We start from the raw sequence: 8,139 nt of genomic DNA, 5'->3' as shown, positions 1-8,139 counted from the left end.
TATAAACACAAAAATATTTCCAAAATCGCTTTCTTTCCAAAAAATCAATCACTTTTCGACAAAATTAATCTTTTCGAAGTTCATCAAAAGATGATTTTCAAACAGTCCGGATAAACCGCAGTGCCTAACACCTTCCTAAAATGTTAATAAGAACTGCTTACTCAGAATCTCTTAACTTAAACGATTTTTCTGTTTTGGTTCGTTTGAAGTAACTTTCTAAAGGTTTCTTAATTCCTTTTCAAAATTAAGTGATGACTCTTTTCAAAAGTCCAAATTTCTTCGTAAAACATGCATAATACGTGTCAATGCATATAATGAGTCAGCAAATACACGTGTCGCGTATGCATGAAACTATATTTGCATGAACAACACATGTCTCTCCTGCGATAACGATGCTTGCATGTCCAACAAGTGTCTCACATTCTGCATGTGTGACACGTATCGCAATTACATGCATCTACACAATCATCCTCAAATCTATAAATAGCTCATTATTATCTTAGTATTACACATCAAAAAAAGAGTATATTTTATATGTAATTGAAGTATAAATTAAACTTATAAATTAAACTTAAGGAACTGTTGATCTCTCAACTGCAATTCACGGCTATTTCCATCAAACAGTGTGAGAAGAGTGTTACACAGAGGAAAAAAGTTAGTTTAATTTTACTGAAGGTAATCCAAGTAAACGCCATAAATCCTGTAATGTTTTCTTGATTAAAGTAATGAGAAATCATTAAGTTCCACAATCCTAAAATCATGTCGGATTTACAATTAGATTGTTTGTTTATCACAATATGTAACCAAAAAAATCCTTACATTATGGTCATCCTTCTTTATCTCAAAATTCGATTGTCGTTTCAGGTTCTATTTCGTTGTTTCATATTCTTTTCTCCTTTAGTGATCTCTTTTTGGTAAAATCATAATTTTGGTGAATCATTTATTGTCAAAATATTTTGCAAATTGACATTAAAAGAAGTGTTATTAACAATTCTTACTCATTTTTCTTTAATTCAATACTGATATTTCAGTTTGTTTTGTTCATTTTATGGAATTATATGATTTTATTGTTCTTACAATCAATTCTTGTTGCTATTACAGGTAGTTTCACCGTGTAGCAAGAGGATGCATGCAGTGGCGGATCCCATCATAGTGAGGGTCATCCGAACCCCTTCGGCGGAAAATTATACTATGTATACAAGCTTAAAATTATTTTTTCATAAATATATAGCGTTATTTAGTTAACGCTGAACCCCCTTCGACTAATTATTTCATTCACATTTTTTTATTTTAAACCCCTCAATTAAGATGCTGGCTCCGCCACTGGATGCATGTCTTACTAAAAGAAGAGTTGATGAGTTGATGCATGTAGGAGACGACATAGACATGAGTAGTAGCAGCATGTCTCGTGAAAATAGAAGACTAATAAGAACTGGAGGCGGCATGAGAGAAAATATTGAGAAGGTCATTCTTGCGAAGTAGACAAGATGGCTTCATGCAGTTGATGATGCACGGATTATGAAAATATAGGCTACCGTTGTGACTGTCAAACAAACACTGGATGTTTGACAGCCTCAACCATAGTGGTGACAATTTTGACGGATGAACCACTATTATAGCCAACTGCAGTGACACATGCCGATCTTAGTCCCAGTAAAAATCACGGTTGGCTATGATGGTGGTTTCATCCTTCAAAGTTGCCACCACTGTGACGGAGTCTGTTAAACCAATGGTGTCTGGCGTGCAACCACTTTGGTAGCCTACACTTCCATAGTCCACGCAACTGCATGAAACCATCCTGTCCACTCAAAGGAAACACCTTCTCAGTATTTTTTTCCATGCCGCCTCCAAATCTTACTAATCTTATATTTGCATGGGAAGGTGTTGCTACTGGACATGTCTATGATGTCTGCCACGTGTTCAAGACAAGCTCTCATTTCCATATGAGATCTCCATTGATACATTCAGGGCAAATCACTACTTTTGAAGTGGTTAATTCATCCATTTTCCTTTTTCCATCTGTCTATCTTATCAAAAAATTTTACAAATGATGTTAGATATTTTAAAAATTTATTCCAATATATTGGGAAAGAATGTGATTGATGTGTTAGCCTATAGGTACTTTTGATATTTGCGTAAAACATCTAGTACCTTTTGAACTATGATCAAATTTATTACGACACACGCTAAATCTCCTCTTAAAGCTGAGCGTATTTTTGTCAGCCTTTTTAGCTGACGTGGCATCTTTGAGTGGGCCCTATTTTATGTAATAAAGATGTCACATCAGCACAAAAGGGTGACAAAATACATTAAAATTGAGTTCAGGATATAATAGGATCCCTATGAAGTTGGAGTGTGTCGTAGCAACTTTGATGATAGTTCGAGGAGTACTGGATGCTTCTCTTTTGATATTTTATATCTATGCAAAGTCTACTTTGTGTTCAAATTTGTGTATGCAGATACAAGTGAACCATATCCTTCCAAATATAGTTAATCACGAAACAGAGAATATATCTCGAGGTGCACGCAAGTTGGATGTCACTTATGGTAAAAGATATTTGGAGAAACAAAGTTGCCCGTGACTAGAAAATAAACTTTTATAGTAGAGAGGTTGTCCACGATAAGCGTTTGTGTTCATGTATTCTGAAAGAGAAATTTTGTGTCAAATCAATGTACTGTTATGAATTTATGGATGTGGTTATGCACTCATGTATATATATACCTCAGTATTTTTATTGTTTATATCCTTGTATATACTCTTATATTTTCTATATATCGCCTTGATTATATGTGTTAGAGATAAGCTCTCGTATTCTTGTATTCTAAAAGAGAAATTTTCTAGTCAAATCAATGTATTATTATGGATTTATGGGTGTGGTTATACACTCATGTGTATCCATACCTCGATATTTTTACTGATTATGTTCTTGTATACACTCTTGTATTTTGTGTATATTGTTGTGATTATATTCGTTAGAGATAAGCTCTCGTGTTCTTGCATTCTGAAAGAGATTTTTTTCGGTCAAATCAATGTATGATTATGAATTTATGGGTGTGATTATGCACTCATGTATATGCATACCTCGATATTTTTATTGTTTATGTCCTCGTATACATTCTTGTATTTTGTGTATATTGCCTTGATTATATTTGTTAGAGATAAGCTCTCGTGTTCTTGTATTCCTAAAGAGAAATTTTTCGGTCAAATCAATGTATGATTATGAATTTATGGGTGTGGTTATGCACTCATGTATATATATACCTCGATATTTTTACTGTCTATGTCCTTCTATACAATCTTGTATTTTTTATATATCGCTTTGATTATATTTGTTAGAGATAAGCTCTCGTGTTCTTGTATTCCTAAAGAGAAATTTTTCTGTCAAATCAATGTATGATTATGGATTTATGGGTGTGGTTATGCACTCATGTATCTATATACTTTGATATTTTTACTGTTTATGTCCTTCTATACACTCTTGTATTTTGTGTATATCGCCTTGATTATATTTGTTAGAGATAAACTTTCGTGTTCTTATATTCTGGAAGAGATTTTTTTCTGACAAATCAATGTAGGATTATGGATTTATGGGCGTGGTTATGCACTCGTGTATATATATACCTCAATTTTTTTATTGTTTATGTCCTTGTATACACGCTTGTATTTTATGTATTTCGCCTTCAGTATATTTGTTAGAGATATGCATTCAGCACTCCCGAACTATGGTCAAAGTTACTACGAAATACTCCAACTTTCCCCCTAAACTCAATTTTAGTATACTTTTATCACCCTTTTATGCTGATGTGACACTTTATTACATAAAATGAGGCTCAAGTCCAAGGCATGCCAAATCAGCTAAAAAGGTTGATAAAAGTTATCACGTCGACTAAAAAAAATTATAAAAATATGTTAAAATTTAATTCAGAAAGATAATATAGAACCTCATAAAATTAAAGTGTATCATAATAAATTTCATATTTTACTCTATTTGTTACACAAACGAATATAGTTCATGCATTGAATTTTACTAGGAATAATAATTAGTGAAATTATTGCTACAGTCGATAATTATTAGCAACTAAACTATGATGCTATACTGGTCCAAAAGTTGACTAGCCCACCCAAATTTTGATTCCCATTATTGTATTGATGACACATTTTATCCACTCGTTTGCTTATGATTTAAGTTCTTATATGTGAGTGGTTTAATAATATGTCTGTTAAATCAAATTTATCATCTGTAATTGGAAGGTTTGCTAACTGAAAAAGGACAAGAACATATTCAGTGTAGTGTCACAAAATATAAATTGAAGAGTATAAAGTGTACATAAATCTTATCTTTATTTTGGAGGTAGATATATATTTGGTTGAAGAAAAAACAGCCCCCTACCCCCAAGGCGGAGCCAGCTTATAACTGGGGTTTCAGATCAAGTTGCGCGGATTCTTTATTTTCGATATCCCATTCGTATTGGGTTCTTCAAAAGTACACTATTTTTGAAGATTTTGACACGCACCCACTTATATTTTTGAAGAGTGCTAAGAAATGAGGTTCACGTCAAATGTGTCACGTCGGTTAAAAAGGTTGACAAAAAGTGTTACGTCAGCTAAAAAGATTGACAAAAATAAGCAAAAAATTAATTCGGAAAGCAATATGACCTCCGTAAAGTTGAAGGAAATCATAGTAAATTCGATCATAATTCAGAAATATTAGATGCTTTACTCCTTTCTTTATCAAAATGATTTTATTTTCATGGCTTAAACTCGATACCGCTAGTTAAAGGATAAATTGTCATGTGTGCTCATTGATGCTTAAGCCTAACTCTTTTAGAGATCGAGACACCAACCAATTTGCCAACCTGTAAAGCTCAACCTAATTAATTTTTTTGTAATAATAACTACTTACAAAGTTGTTTTATTGAGTGGGGCCACAACATTTGATGAAACAAAAGTGACAACTGCCAACTTTATTGGTTTCTTTAATTCCCCAATGTTAAACTCACTTAATAGGTTATATATAAAAAAAAATAAAAAAAATAAAAAATATATATATATATATACAGTATATCCTTTTCCTTCCAAGAATAATGTTCAAGTTAGGATAGTTAGTAGAGAATGAACATATGTAGAAACTAGTTACTAATAGTCGTGCAAGGCACGGGCCCAACAAATATTTTTTAAAAATTTATTTTATAATATTTTTTTAAAAATATAATATATTATTTTTTAGATATTTTAAATTGTTAACTATTGTAATTTATAATACATTTTATATAATTTTTAAGTATTTAGATGACCATAATAATTAATTATGGGTGATATAGTTAAGTTACGAGTGAAGCAGCGAAGTAGACATGTCTTAATGACTTACAAGAACTAATTAGAAGCGATACAACAAAATTAATATAAAAAATACTTGTGAAAAAATTTAAATGGTCATAATAATTAATTAGGAGTGACATAGTAAAATCACGATTGAAATAGCGAAGCAGACATGTCTAATTAGAAGTGATACAGTAAAATTACTATACAAAATACTTGCTTAAAGCAACTGAAGCAGACATGTCATAAATGTCTATTTTACTTTTTAATTAAATATTATTAATTTTCTAATACATAAATAACTTATAGTAATTAATTAGAGATGGTATAATAAAATCACTGAGGAAGCAGCTTATGAAGCAGGCAGAATCATAAATATCTATTTCACTTTTTTTATTAAACAATATTAATTTTTTAATACATAAATAACTTATAATTAATTAATTAGAGATTACATAATAAAAATCACGAAAGAAGCAACTAATGAAGCAGACAAGAAAAGCAGGCATGTTGACGGAGAGCTGCTTGCTTCTCATGCTTTTTGCCTCTTATTAGATAGTAATAATAATAATACATGGATACTAACCATTAAATATTGTTGGGTAAAGCATCTAGTACCTCCGAACTGTAATCAAATTTGTTACGACACACTTTAATTTTACGAGGATATTTTTACCTCCTGAACTAAATTTTAGTATATTTTTATCATCCTTTTTAGCTGACGTGATACCTTTTGTCAACTTTTTTAGCTGACGTGACACCTTTGACGTGATCCACATTTTATGTAATAATGGTATCACGTCAGCACAAAAGGGTGATAAAAATATGATAAAATTGAATTCAGGAGTAATAAGACCCCTATGAAGTTGGAGTGTATCGTAGCAACTTTGATCGTAGTTCAAGAAGGTACTGAATGCTTATCTCAATATTCTTTTATTATGTTTGATTAGTAGTTTAGTACTTTAATGTCAATGTTGATGAACGAAATTCAAAATAGAAATATATAACGTGAAAGTCTCACGTTCAATTCTCTGATAAAGGAGTGATTATCTATTGAAGTTTCAATAGAATATTAATGATGAAAACGGAAAAAGGAGTGATTGCGTATCCAAATTTCGATGAAATATTAATGAACAATTCGGAATTAGAGTCATTGCTGATTCTACCATTATTCATTGCGTTAAAAATAAAATATAAAATAAAAATAGACGATTTTATCCTTCTTAAGTGAACCAAAAATAGAAAAAGTTCATAAAATTATATAAAAAGTTATTATAACATAGTTAAAATTATTTAAAACATATTTTCGACATTCAAAAGGGCAATATTGGAGTAATTGATAAAGTTATTATCGTGTATAATCAAAAGGTCATGAGTTTAAGCCTTGGAAACAACCTCTTCTACAAATACAATGTAAAGACTGCGAACAATAGACGTTTATGGTTGAACCCTTCTTCGAACTTCGCACATAACAAAAGATTTAGTGCTCCGACCTGTCCTTTTATACTTTTAACATTCTTTGTTGTATACCTAGAAACAACCTCCTGTACAAATACAAGGTAAGACTACGTATAATAGACCATTGTAATCGAATCCTTCTTCGAACTCCACACGTAACAGAAGTTTTAGTGCACCGACCTACCTTTTTATATTTTAAACATTTTTTGCTATATACCTTGAAACAGCCTCTTGTACACATACAAGGTAAGAATACATACAAGGTAAGAATACATACAATAGACCCTTGTGATCGAACTCTTCTTTAGACTCCGTATATAACATAAATTTTAGTGCATCGACCCACCTTTTTATATTTTCAACATTCTTTGCTATATATCTTGGAAACAACCTCTTGTAAAAATATAGGGTAAGACTGTGAACAATAGACTCTTATGGCCGGCTCCTTCTTCAAACACTGCACATAACAAAAGTTTTAGTGCACCGACCTGTCTTTTTATATTTTCAACATTCTTTGCTATATACCTTGAAAACAACCTCTTGTACAAATACAAGGCAAGACTGCGAACAATAGACCCTTGTGATTGAATTTTTCTTCAGACTCCGCACATAACAAAAGCATTAGAGCACCGACCTGTCTTTTTATATTTTTTGTTATATATCTTGGAAATAACCTTTTATATAAATACAAGATAAGATTATGAATAATTGATTCTTATGATCGAACCTTTTTCAAACTTCACACATATCAGAAAGTTTAGTGCACTGACCCGTCTCTCTATATTTTCAACATCCTTTGCTATAATATAGTTGAGAAAAAGTTGGTTGTGTTTATATTGTCGGCAAAATAGATATCTTCTCATTAAAAGACAAATTTATTCTCTATTTGTTATATAGTTTTTGGTAAAACTATTAATCAGATCAATATAGCAGTTAGATAGTAGCTTTCATATTTGTTACATGTACTCATTTCTAGTTCCCAAACAAAAGACTATGGTCCTATGGATATTATAATTAATATATTGAAATTATTAATGTTTGTTGTCCGGCTTAACTTGTTCGTATCTCGATTAATTTTATGTAATATTTATTACTTTTTGTCGATTAATAATAAATATCAAATAGGTTTATGAAATTATCTAATGATTTTTTATTCATTTACTCTTCGTATAAAATATAATACATTACTCATTATATTTTTCAAAGTAAAAAATTTATTACTTCCTCCATCTCATTTTATGTATCTCATTTTCTTTTTGATCCATCACAAAGAAAATGTCATCTTTTCTTATTTGATAATTATATTCTTATTGATTTCACTTAATTAAAAATAATATTAGTTTATTTTTTAATAAAGAATA

At 30.7% G+C, this 8,139-nt stretch overlaps 1 long non-coding RNA gene across 1 annotated transcript; it reads left to right on the top strand.

Moving 5' to 3' along the window:
• Positions 1 to 529: 529 nt before the first annotated feature.
• Positions 530 to 2,771, top strand: LOC107873622. The gene is made up of 2 exons (XR_001675473.2): positions 530 to 675; positions 1,102 to 2,771. It is a non-coding gene; the product is annotated as an uncharacterized LOC107873622 (long non-coding RNA).
• The last annotated feature ends 5,368 nt before the right edge of the window (positions 2,772 to 8,139 follow it).

Source organism: Capsicum annuum, chromosome 6 (assembly GCF_002878395.1).
Source record: "Capsicum annuum cultivar UCD-10X-F1 chromosome 6, UCD10Xv1.1, whole genome shotgun sequence".
NCBI lineage: Eukaryota > Viridiplantae > Streptophyta > Magnoliopsida > Solanales > Solanaceae > Capsicum > Capsicum annuum.
Note: the sequence above shows the minus strand (reverse complement) of the source record. Positions and strands in the feature narration are given on the sequence as shown.